Source organism: Tasmannia lanceolata, unplaced genomic scaffold (assembly GCF_043159265.1).
Source record: "Tasmannia lanceolata isolate RefF3 unplaced genomic scaffold, GAP_Taslan_0.1 ptg000029l, whole genome shotgun sequence".
Classification (NCBI taxonomy): Eukaryota; Viridiplantae; Streptophyta; class Magnoliopsida; order Canellales; family Winteraceae; genus Tasmannia; species Tasmannia lanceolata.
Genome location: NW_027518706.1, coordinates 5,285,792 through 5,299,477, shown reverse-complemented (window position 1 = coordinate 5,299,477; position 13,686 = coordinate 5,285,792). Strand labels below are relative to the sequence as shown.

Sequence of the window (13,686 nt, the reverse complement as noted above, 5' to 3'; positions counted from 1 at the left end):
TGAATTAGCCATTGGTGACACCTCATGCACCTTTCAACATCCATTGAGAATTGGAGGAGTCACAAGAGCCAAACAAGGTCAAGAAGTTCACTCTCAAGTTGAAGGAGTCTAAGAAAGTGCTACAGGGCCAAGACAATCCAAGAAGAATCAAGGTTTACATCTTTTAGATTGTATTTGAAGTCCTCTTGCTTTTATGCACTTTCAAAGGTTTTCAAATGGTTTTCATACTTAACTTGTTACATCTTTGAAAACCATACATACACTCAAAAATGTGTTTGAAAACCTAGGACTAAAGCCCAAAGACCATGTCCCAAAGCCCTTGAATTTTAAAGTTAAAATGGAATTTAATACAAGGCCGGTCGACCGGGGTGTCTCGGGCGACCACGGCAAGCTTGCTAGAATTCCAGCACTTGCGAAAAATAGCGGGTCGGTCGACCGGGGGTTAGCCGGACGATCGTGGAATTATTTCTGCTGAAACAGAAACAATCCGTCATAGTTTGGGCGGACGACTGCGATGGGTCGGTAGACCGCGATAATGGTTTTTAGCCGAATTTTTATTCAAACAGATTGCCTATTCAAACAGATTGCCCTCCCCGGGCGACCGTCATAGGGTCGGTCGACTGCGCCGGTTTGAAATTTGAATTTAAAAAAGAGAGCCCGATAAGGAAAAGCAATGTGTAGATAGGCATTTCTGGCTACCTAAATATGAATTGGGTAAGGAAAAGCAAAGGTTATTCATTTATTTTTTAGTACATTGATGAATAAATTATGTCAGAACTTTCAACTTCAATTTCCTGGCCTGCCAAAACAATGGCTTAGGGGTTGTACCAGTTGTATCGGCTGCAATATTCATTTTTTTTGTCAGATTTGATGCTGTATTTAACTAGAATTGCTTACTTGGTGTGGCGTAAGAATAAAGAAGTCTCACAAGTGATATCACCTCAGGAGGCAGAGCTCCAACATAGATGCAACAATTTTGGTGCCAAAACAAATGTTTCCATTTACAGTCTTCCTAGAAAATAAATAGTAAGCATGCAGTTGTCCCATAGGAGGACATACACCATATCTTGATTAATTTAGTTTACACTGGTCTTATTGACTTAATCTCCATATTTTTAAGAGGCCAAGTCAGACATTGCCTATCCACGAACTGTATTTTTCTCTTTCTTTTTCCTTTTTGTTACTTTTGATTTAGTGGTACTTAGTTATTTCGTTCTGTGGAGTTAAATAAACAATGTGATGATGGTCTTTGAATTTTAATGTTGTCTAAGAATTTGTTGGAATGAAACCAACGAGGTTGGAGGGAGAAGATGAGCTTCAAGAGAAGAAGATTGTTCTCTTGATGCCAAACACACAAAGAAAGTAACCCAAGTTGTTGTGCAACTCAAAAAACTTCAAATTTCACTAAAAAACCTTACAAATGAAGAGATACAAGCTCTAAATCTCAGCCCTCATTACAAATCCGAAATTAGCTTTTATTAATTGCTATTAGCTTTCCTAAGCACCACTAACACACTCTTACATGAAAAGTAAATGGCTAGCACAATTCCAAAACACAAAACCTAGTCCCTAGGCCATTAAATGCCACAAAGGAGATTTCCAAAGTGGTCAAGTCTTATCTTCCAAGCCAAGAAAGTCAAGTCGATGGATGATCATGATCTAGAGGTCAAGATTAAATTTCCAACAGCCCCCCTTAAGCTAGACCACTACAATACCGAGTTTTGCCTTCATCTTGATGAATGTATCGGTCTTCAAAACCTTTGTAAAAATATCAGCAACTCGATCTTTAGTTTTGCAGAAGCGAACATTGACAACTCTACCATTTACCAAATCTCGAATGAAATGATACTTGATCCTTATATGCTTGCTTTTGCCATGAAAAGCTGAATTCTTTGTGAGTGAAATCACCGAACTATTATCACAAAATAAACCCGTACCACCTTGTCGCGGATGTTTGAGTTCTTCTAATATCTATCGTAGCCAAAGAGCTTGACAACCCGCCGAAGATAATGAAATGTACTCCGCTTCCGCCATAGAAAGAGCAACAACTGATTGCTTCTTTGATGCCCATGAAATTGCACCCGAACCAATGTTTAAAACATAGCCGGAAGTACTCTTGCTATCATCAACACTTCCGCCCCAATCACTATCACAATAACCAACCAAACTTGAATATTCAACTCTTCCATAACGTATCCCATGATCAACGGTTCCACAGACATACCTTAAGATTCTTTTGCCGGCTTCCTAATGACTTCTTTTTTGTGATTCCATAAATCTACTAATCATACTCACCGCAAACATAAGATCCGGTCTTATGGCCGTCAAGTACATGAGACTACCAACAAAACTTCTATAAAGAGTTGCATCAACTCTTTTCTCATCCTCATTCTTGCATAGTTTCAAGCCAACTTCCATAGGTGTGCTATATGTGTAGCACATTCCATTCTAAACCTCTTTAGCAAATCTTTTGCATACTTCGTTTGAGAAATAAAAATTACATCATCTCTTTAGTTGACCTCAATACTAAGAAAGAAATGGAGAAGATCATGTCGGTCCTCAATTGGTGACACCCCCACTTTTTTACAGATGTCTTCATTTTTAATTCGAAATTTCAGGGGTCCAAAACCGGTACCGAAACTGAAATTTTAAACCATGATTAGAAGACCCCCTCTAGTGTGTGTTCAAAGTTTCAAACTTATAGCCAGTCTGTCAAATGGGACCGAATTACTAAGAGAACATCCGGTTTGACTGATTCAAGGATGTGACATTACAGTTTCCAATAGTGAGAAGGTGGAGGATAACCACTTGGACAATGGAGGACCTGAGAATAAGGGAACCCATCATGGGTAGTTACAAAAAAAGTTCCCGGCCTCCAAGAGAACGTGGGGTAATGAAGAACGGTTACCAGAATAAAGCTATATAAGGAGACATTTGTCTCCATGGAAGAGGTCACAAAACCAAATCCAAACATGTTTTTAGCCTTTTATCTTTACTTTTAAGCACTTGAACCCTTTACTTTTCGTAACTGTAGCTATACTTGGATTAAGTTAGCAATGAATTCATCTTCTCTGGTGAGTCTATCTCTTTAACTAAACTATACCTCGCACTAGCGTTTTGTCTGTGTCCCTTTTGTCATTTAGCTTGAGTCGAACGATCTGCTGACCCTGAGAGTCTCTATGTTTAGAAGTCACGAGTACACCTGAAAAGTCCTTTCCATATGTGTAAGTAAAGAGGAACCCGCACACACTCTCACACGCTCCACACGCACACACCAAAATCAGATGGTCACACTGACTGACCGCACAAGAGCACCCCTCCATACCAATCGAAAGCCAACACTCTTTTTGGCACGCACAGTGGACACGATGCATTGCATAGCATTTAAATGGCTCACAATACATGACGTAAAACTACGGGCCCCAGTTTCCCAGAATTCTAGTGACTCTAATGTTTCCAATAGTGTTGATATACATGATAAAGTGACTTCTAATTGGGAAAATCCTTTATTAGAGGAAAATCTAAATAACGCTATACATACTAGAGTCTCCCTCATGTGGATGAAGCCCTGATGCGCATATGCCATTTCAGGAGCTGGAAGCCACCCTTAGGAAGCATATGGACGGGAATTCCCATAAGTTGTCATAAATGGCAGCTCGCCAAATTTCAGAAGTGATGAGGCCCTTTCAGTCCTCTAGCGAGATTTTTCTAAGCAGGTAGACAGACTCTTCGGTTTTCTATCCGAAGAAATGGTGCCAATTGCGCCAGTACAATCACCTCTCTAGCACGATAACAAGCATGTCCTGTAGCTAACGTACTGAGGCTGTGCTTCCGAGTACTCCTACCAGTTGGAGGGTGGAATTAGGTTCGTTCAGGTCCGGCTTTTATCTAGACTGAGTCCTAAAAATGACCGAGTCAACAAAGTATATAAAATCTTGAGTGTAGGGTTCCATTGGGGGATAATTATGTTCATCTAGGTCCTGGTCCAACTCATGACTGAGTCTACAGAAAACCCACCAGTCTCAAACGGAATTAGGTTCGCCAAGGTCCAACTTAATCAGTCAAAGATTTTCCGAGTCTCCTACACTCGCCCAATAAAACTTTGTATCTTTGAAGAAAGAAAAACAAAATCCCTTCAAAGAGGGTTACAAGTTGTAAAGAAGATGTACAAAGAAGTCCTATATCCAAATCTTGTTCAAAGATGAGAGAGGAACAACTTAAGTTGATTCACTCTTTTAAGACGTTCCAAATAAGTTTTAGTGTTCTTGGTTCATTCAGAATGGTTTAGTAACTATATATATATATATATATATATATATATATATATATATATATATATATATATATATATATGAGAAAAGTGTTCCTGAGGTTAACCTCATATAGCTTATATGAGGTGGCGCTCACAAAACATAAGGGGCCCACATTCTTAGGATGATCCAAAGCATTCATTTGAAAGGCCCCATCATAGATAGGGTGTGTACAAAAAATTAGCTCCATTGGATCATCCTAACCCATCCAATAGTGGAGGGCAAAATGAATAGAATCTTTTTCTCCACAAATCTGCCCATTTTTTCCTCCACTTTTAGAGGGGTTAGGATGATCCAATGGAGCTGATTTTTGGTACACACTCTATCTATGATGGGGCCTTGCAAATGAATGGTTTGGATCATCTAAACAAAGTGGGTGCCTTATGTTTTGTGAGCGCCACCTCATATGAGCTTATATGAGGTTAACCTCAGGAACTCTATTCTCTCTCTCTCTCTCTCTCTCTCTCTCTCTCTCTCTCTCTCCATATAATATATATATATATATATATATATATATATATGGGGTAAGTGATTGTGAGCGGCCCCTCATATAAGCTTATATGAGGTGACTGCTAAAAACACGGTGGGCCCACATTTTTGGGGTGATCCGAGCCGGTCATTTGATAGGCCGTGACGTAGATAGGGAGTGCCCAAAAAATCAGCTCCATAGGATCATCCCAACCCTTCGTACTGTAGAGGTGAAAGAGGGGGAAATGGACGGGTAAGTGGGCAAATTTATACCCACCCATTTCCCCCTTTTTCACCTCCACAGTTCATAGGGTTGGGATGATCCTATGGAGCTGATTTTTTGGGCACTCCCTATCTACGTCACGGCCTATCAAATGACCGGCTCGGATCACCCCAAAAATGTGGGCCCACCGTGTTTTTAGCAGTCACCTCATATAAGCTTATATGAGGGGCCGCTCACAATCACTTTCCCCTATATATATATATATATATATATATATATATATATATATATATATATATATATATATATATATATATATATATATATATATATATATATATATATATATATATATATATATATATATATATATATATATATATATATATATATATATATATATATATATATATATATATATATATATGGATCCCGCTGGGTCCCACTTAAGCGCACCAATGGGAGACGTTATAAGCGCACCAAAAAAATGGTGCGCTTAAGCTCACCAACAGTTTTCTCATATATATATATATATATATATATATATATATATATATATATATATATATATATATATATATATATATACAGTTTTAGACCAAAACAAGCGTTGGAATGGCATGTTGGTAAATCTACTAAGTTCCCAAACAACTAGCTGATATAGCGTAACAACTAGTTTTTCAGCCCACTCCAGTCGACTTCCCCAGTCAACTGGGGTAGGGCAATCGCTTGGCCCTGCTAGTTTGCACATTTAAAGCTCAATGTATTTCAATCTTTGGGAGAGTTGGCTAAGTCTTGTCATATGTATATTATCACGTTAAGGGACACTAATTAGCTTAAATAAGTGCCTCTAACAACCTCAAAACAAGAAGAGGACTTTTACATTCTAAAAAGAGTTGAACTCGACTTGATCTTCTCTTAAACTTCAAGGTTTCAAGTCCATCTTGGCTCCTTGGATCTCCTAAGTCTTTGGCACTCAAATATGCTCTAAATTAGATCCTTTGACTTTATCCAAGCATCCTTGAATTGCACAAATAACACAAGATCTACAACCCAAACATTCAAACATATTACTGACATAAAACCACTTGTGTTTGGAATCATCAAAACAAGATGGTGTGGATCCGTGATCTGGGAGCGGGTTGCGGGTCGGGGATAATCCCTTCTCGCATCACGCCCATGCGGTAATCAGGTCCCAAGCAATGCATCAGCTCCAAGACATAACAAGAGTAAAAGAGATGAAATGGCCACTGTTTTACTAAGATATCAATGTCTTTGGATCAATATTTTTAGGCGAAATATATGGCGAGTGATATTGACACATATGCATGCCTTTATTTTTTTTGCTTCTTATGGATTAGGTATGATGAGTGATATTGAAACCTATGTTTATATAGCATTAATGTAATGCAAGGTTCTCCTCCGAAACAAGAAGTTTGAGATTTTGTCTTCAACTTAGAAAGTTTGACAGTAGAGGAGAGACACTTCAATATGATTAACGAGCTTAATGATGAAGAGAAGCGGAAATGGAGTAAGTCGGTCTCTTGTGACCGTTAATGCCCAAAAAATGGGTGTAAACAAATACAAAACCCTCAAAATTTCTACAACTCGATATCTTAGGGCTCAATATAAAACCCCCAAAATTTCTACAAGTCAACTATGTCTTAGGGCTTTATATACCCTAACATTAGTCCTTGGAACTTGTTAGTACTCCGATCAACCATTGGATGCACCATATCAGACCAATTACTGACAATTACTCCTAATCATTAGGAAATTAAAATTAGTGGTGGCTCTAACTCCCCAAAAATTACATAACAAAAAGAAATGTGGGCCCCCACTGTATTTTAAGCTAGTGAGTAGATAACTTATCTACACTAGTGTATAGAAACCTTTTCTCAACCAATATTATATATTATCCAACGCTCTGGGCAATAATTTGGGAGGCCCAGATCATTTGACACATCGCCATATTATATAGTAGACTGTAGAGGCATAGGTATAAGAACCAGGATACTGTGTCCCCACCCCAATTTTTAGGGTGGGAGTATTCCCTATGTCATTAAAAAAAGATAAAAAAAGAACCATGATGCTAATTATAGGGGTGCCACTCGAGCCCGATTCAGTCGGTTTGTGACCAACCTAACCAAAGCAGAGGTCACATGACTCAACCCTAGCCCGACTCAATCCGAACCCCAGGTTGAGGAGGGTCAACTCTAATCCAAACAGCCTTTAAATCTATCAACCCTAGCCCAACCCATCTAACCGGATAGATGGTCTGGTTCGGCTTGGTTGCGACAAACAGGAAAAAAATAGAAAAAAAAATGTATATTAGGGGACCAGGGTCAACTCTAACCCAAACAACCTTTAAATCTATCAACCCTAGCCCAACCCATCTTATAACCCGATAGAGGGTCGGGTTCGGCTTGGTCGCGACAAAAACAGAAAATTTTTTTTTTTTAAAAATAAGAATAAAAATATATATATATATATATATATATATATATATATATATATATATATATTAGGGGACGAGGGTCAGTTCCCAAACAGCCTTTAAATCTATCAACCCATCTAACCCGATAAAAGGATAAAATGTCGTGCTCGGGTTGGTCGTGACAAAAACAGAAAAAAAAATATAAAAAAAAAAATGTATATTAGGGGAAGAGGGTCAACTCCAACCCAAACAGCCTTTAAATCTATCAGCCCTAACCCAACCCATCTAACCCGATAAAAGGATAAAAGGTCAGGCTCGGCTTAGTCGTGACAAAAACAGAAAAAAAAATATAAAAAAAATGTATATTACGGGATGAGGGTCAACCCTAACCCAAACAGCCTCTAAATCTTTCGCATGCATTCATCTTTGCACTTTTAGTTTCTATCTCTATTACTATTTATATTTCTACTTCCAGTTCTGATTCTACCTTTATTTTAATGAATAGTTGTTTTGCTTATACTAACCGTTTAATCATAAGAAATGTTTTTATAATGTAATTCTCATTTTGTAGCTCTTATTATGCAAGGCACTAAGGGATCTTTTGTTCATCTCGTTATGACTCAGTTACTACAGTTTTTATAGGTTTACATGATGACATGAACACAAAATAAGAGAGCTTAAAGGGATCGACGAAAGTGTGTTCGGCCATTGTTGGTTTGACTAGTTATCCTGTCAGGCAATTTGCCTTAGTTTGTTTTATTCAGTGGATTAGTTTCAACTTATGTTAGGAGGCTTCTAGATTTTTTTGTGTTGGTGGTTTGCAAATTCAAAAGGAAATGAAATTACTATTTTATAGTTGAGAGTCAGCTTTTTTCCCTTTTGGGGTAGCGATTTGGATTTTGAGATTTTGAAAAAAAAATTATGTCTAAAAATTTACCCCAAATCCAGGTTGTTACACACGGTTGGCTCCACGAATGAAACACATCATATTAATGGATATTCATACATAGACTACACAAACAGAGGGAATAATTCACTCTTTTCTCCTCTTGAGAGGGAGAATTGTTATGATTTGTGGATACGAACTCGAGTGTCGCGTGTTGACACACGGATACGGCAAACTCCCAAAATTTCGAAACGGGGACACAACTAAAATAGAACGTAGATATAATCATAATTTGTGGATATGGATTCCTATGTCAAGTTTCAACACGGATACGAGTTGTCAGACATGAGGACATCTAAGAATCTAAAAATGGTGAAACGTACATACATATAAAATTACTAATTATTGTATAATTTGTAACAATATAAATATGGTAATCATTTAACAAACTAATAAATCTCAACTATAATCTAAAACAAACATGAGATAATCAAATAACAGCACATTCATCAATTTAATCTAGTTATCTTCCGTCTCCAATATACAGCTAGTAAGGGAGACCAATATGATATAATGAACATATTGGTCCTATTGGAATAAGAGAGTTTGTTTAGAGTTTTAGGTTTAGGGGAGGGGAGGGGATATAACAACAAATACTATTTAGCGAAAAGTCATATACAATATTCTACTTTATAATAAAAGAAGAGTTAATAATAAAAGAGGCATATACAATATTCTATAATAAAGTAGAATGTCACACTTGACACGGTACAAAAACGTGTCCACAAGCCCGTATTAAGTCTAACACTTCTAGCAGTACATTTAAAGGTGTCTAAAGGAGTGTCGACACGTGTGGACACGCTTGTTGCATCGGACACGACACGACACGACACATGTGCCGGTAATAAGTGCCGGCTAAATCATAGGGAATTGGTAACTGCATCCAATCTCCTAAAAAGTCCATATTGTTTTGATTATTCAAATTTTGATGGGATATGGACCTAATCCCTATGAATGGGAGCAAACCTTATTCCGTGATTGTGCAGAGTGCAGACAATGGCATAAGAAATATAAACCACTTAAGAAATGCGTGCAGATTCTGGATTTGAAGGCCAGAAAACGTTTTTAGGTGGCAAATTTGGAATCATGAATACTAACCATCAAGAGGTTCTTCGTCAATAATTATGTCTGGGTCAATGTTGGCATGGATAACATGACTATCAGTGCTACGGCGAACAGTTCCTTTTATGCCCATCAAGCAGTGTTCCTAGTCCACAAAATGAGGCCACAAATTATAACAAGATATTTATCCATAAAAAAATGAAGATTATATGCACCAAACAGAAAAAATTAAGGCAATTATAACCAACCTTAGAGGGCTGAAACAAAGTGTGTGAATCATGCCGCGGTCCTGGAGTCGCATTCAACCTGTTTGTCTTCACCCAACATATATCCTCACATCTCCGAAATCCCCACTAAATTAAGAGAAAAAAATACCATACAAACAAAAAAGAAGCACATTAGAGGGAATGAAAGGATATATTACAGTTGAAAACATTACTGCATTCCAACAGGGGGCAATGCAGTGAATTTTTTTTATTTTTTTTTGGTCTGTATTATGTGTGAGCATAAAGTCCAAACTCCAAGCATCCATTTTCCAAAATAAATAAATAAAGTCCAAAGCAATGCAATGAAGTTAAGAGATGTTATCATGTTAATGCTATCAGATATTTTCTTTAGGGTCCTCTCTTAGCTCTGGTAATCAAGATCAATACTCAATTCCGATGTAAGTGAAATAGTAATTTCTGTTAAGCTCAACTAACATACCTTCTTTAGGCACAGGCGTCCCTGCTCAAGACCCACACCATCACCAACCCAAAGGAAGATAAATGAAGGAGTGTCAGCAATTGCCTGAAAACATGGTAAGAGCAGAATTAAGACTTCAGAGAAACGGCACAAGGTTATAAAATAATATGAATGGACAGCAAATGTTGCATATGTAATTATGTAAATAGATTTGAGAGAAAATAAAGACATCCAAAAGCCATATCAAATACGCCAACACTGAAGTGAATAAACTTAGGGCAAGTAAATGATGTACCTCAATTTTTAGATTTTGTATTTCTTTTGGTGTCCAGTACTCCATATGGTCAGTAACACCAGGGGATCGACAAGAATGACATCGAACTTCGTGCCAAAAAATTCAGGGGACAACACATGCTCGCGCAGGTCGCACTTGTAATACATGGGTGGGGATGCAGATTTGGCCACAATTTCATCTTTCCTCTGAATAAGTTCCCTCAGCTTTGGGTAATCCTCCACAACACTGGTGAGTTCTAGCTCCCTGATGAAATTCTGTGGTCGCATACCAGTATCCACAAAATTTTGGGAGTAGTCATTTTGCTCTCCCCTTGAAGGAGCTTTACCAGGGGGAGCACTAATCCTAGGTGGACCCCAACCCATTGGAGCATTATCATGAGGTACCTCCACAGCACTGGTGAGTTCTAGCTCCCTGATGAAATTCTGTGGTCGCATACCAGTATCCACAAAATTTTGGGAGCAGTCATTTTGCTCTCCCCTTGAAGGAGCTTTACCAGGGGGAGCACTAGTCCTAGGTGGACACCAACCCATTGGAGCATTATCATGAGGTACTCCACGTCCGATTGGTCCCATTATATTAAATCCAGGACCAGTTACGCTAGGAGATACTCCTCTTCCAGGGCCAAGTTGATTAAAATACATTGCATGGTTTGGGCCAGTCCCCATATTAGGAAGGAATCGCGGTCCTGACAATCGAGGTTTGGTATGGGAGAAAGTCCAGGTGGGGCAGCTAACATATTCATATCAAAACCTCGAGGTCCAGGCCAAACAATGGGCCCTCGAGATGGAGGAGTGAAAACCGGTACAATTGGTGGGCCTGGAGCTGCGGACATGTTCGGCCCAATGGGCTGCATGGGTCCAGGTGACAAGCCCAAGTGACCAAAGGGAGGTCCCACAATAGGCACTGGGATTACAACACGTTGCCTGTCCCTCCCCTGAACGCTTCCTCTTCGTCCTCTCCAGCCTCCTATTCTTCCTTGAGGAATGCCCCTATTGAAAGACCCCAGTCCCTGGTTATTTCCAAATGGAGACTGTGAACCCCTAATAGAAGTCTGGCCTGCACTAGTAGTATGCCTAGAAGACATGGATCCGGACTCCTCGCTCCCATAATCGAGAGACTTGGGCCTGATCTCTATCACATCAGAATACTCATTTGTAGTTCCAACACTCGAGTTTTTCACGCCTTCAGTCCTGGTTCTATCTTTTCTATAAGCAGGTCTACCATGAAGCTTCTCATTATCCATTCTATCCTGTTCACGCCTCTGTGAGTCCCATTCAGTTTTATAGTCAAAATCACCATCCCCATCTTTTGCCTCTTTATCATTCCAGCTCTGCTGCCTTTTCCTCCAACTATCTTTAGAACCTCCCCAATCCTTATCTCTCTGCCTTTGGATCTATCATTTCCGTAAGCTTCTTTTTCACGTTGCCTCCGTCTGTGGCTAATGCTTCTTTCATTGTCAGATTGAGATGAACCTCGATCAATTTCATCAGACTCTTGATGATGTCTCACAATTCTCTCAGGACTTCGTGAATACCTCGAATCCCTATCCTGCCCATTTCCAAGACCTCTGCCACTTTCCATCCTTCCTGAATACCTCGAATCCCTATCCTGCGCATTTTCAAACGAATCCTCCTCCAAATCCGGTTCCGTGTAACTCCGAATCAATTCTTCAAGTGCATCCATTACAAAGAACTGTCAAATACAATTGATTTATATTCCTTTCTCTACCCTTAATCAAGATACAATTGCAATTTCAACAATGAAATAATGTGAAAATTCATCTAATAGGAGTGTTTATAACATGATAAACCAAATAAAGCATTAGCCCCGAATCAACAACTCGTTCTGAAACCTGTAATAAAAAGAAACAGAAAATCAAGCATCCATGGCATTTTAAACCAACTGATTACCCCACACAGACACGCACGCGCACAAAAATACCGAAATCCCAAAAGGCCAAAACCCTAACCCTAATAAAAAGAAAAAGAAACCCTAATAAATAGTTAAAAACCCAACCAAAACCCTAAACAAATAGAAAAATAAAATCACACCATCCGTCTAAGTGAACACATGAAAAGGAAATTGATTCCTCTAGTCCAAACTAAAACCCTAAAGATTGTAACAAACCCAAGAAAACTGAAAAGAATTGATCCTACATATAACCAAACACTAAAAAAGAACTCAACCAAGACCCACATTTTCAAAAAAAAAAAAAAACTAAATCATCCAAGACCCAATATAGTAAGCTCGATTCAAATTCAAAGGAATCGAAATCCTATTACATAAACCAAAATCCAATTAAAAAAAAAAACTAAAATCTCTTATAGCACAAAAAGAAAGAAGAAGAAAAGAAGAAAGAACAAAGGAGAGTGAAAAAGAGAATCGTACCTGAATTTCTATATGGGTCTGAACCAAAATTCCTCTGATTTTTTTGCCTTGAAATTCTGAGTCAAGATGAATATGAGAAATGATGGGATTCTTTTCGCTTTCTTTTTCTTTTCTTTTTTCTTGAATTTTTTGTTTGTTGAAGAATAGAAGAGTGAGTGATTGTGGGTTATTGATTACACAAGTATGCGTAGTACGCACTCTCTAGGAACGGATAGTTAAGGTCATCATATGGAGATGATTTTCACGGAAAGACCTATTTACATTGGACCCCATCAAATGAACGGTTTGGATATTCGAATAAAAATCGTAATGAATTTTCTAATAAATATGCGTTATATGGTGTAATATGAAGGCGAACGTATTTTTTCAACATAGATAAGTCGCACAACGAAATTAAAGAGACTTCTTTATGGTGTAGTTTATCTATAGATTAAAGAGATAGGATCGTCCAATGGAGCTAATTTTTGGAGCACAGTCTATTAACATTAAGGCCCAACAACCGAAAGGTTTGGATCCTCAAACAAGGTGGTTTTCATTATATTTTAGAAATATATGCTCACCTATGGATTTCATTATACATCTAGCCCTCCCTAGACCCTGCAATGGCGGGAGCCTAGTGCTCTGGGCCGCCCTTTTTTATGCTCACTTACAGACATATGCAACACAATATACACTGGGCCCACCTCACCTACGTGCATGCATCATATAACGCGGCTTCTTCTTTTTTAAAGAAAATTCACTAGGCCACTTAGTTTGAAGATCCAAACCATTAATTTGTTGAGCTTAAACCTAAGTAGTTTGTAACCCAAAATCATCTCAATGATCCCTGTGGAATGCCTGCCCGGCGTATAACTTTATTAACTCGGTCCAAAC

At 38.4% G+C, this 13,686-nt stretch overlaps 1 pseudogene across 1 annotated transcript; it reads right to left on the bottom strand.

Annotated features, from left to right (window-relative positions):
- Window positions 1-10,433: 10,433 nt before the first annotated feature.
- On the bottom strand, window positions 10,434-12,995 carry LOC143858947 (N6-adenosine-methyltransferase non-catalytic subunit MTB pseudogene; annotated as a pseudogene). Its single transcript, XR_013239093.1, has 2 exons — window positions 12,814-12,995; window positions 10,434-12,092 (listed from the first exon to the last, which is right to left on the bottom strand). The product of XR_013239093.1 is annotated as a N6-adenosine-methyltransferase non-catalytic subunit MTB pseudogene (transcript).
- Window positions 12,996-13,686: the final 691 nt, after the last annotated feature.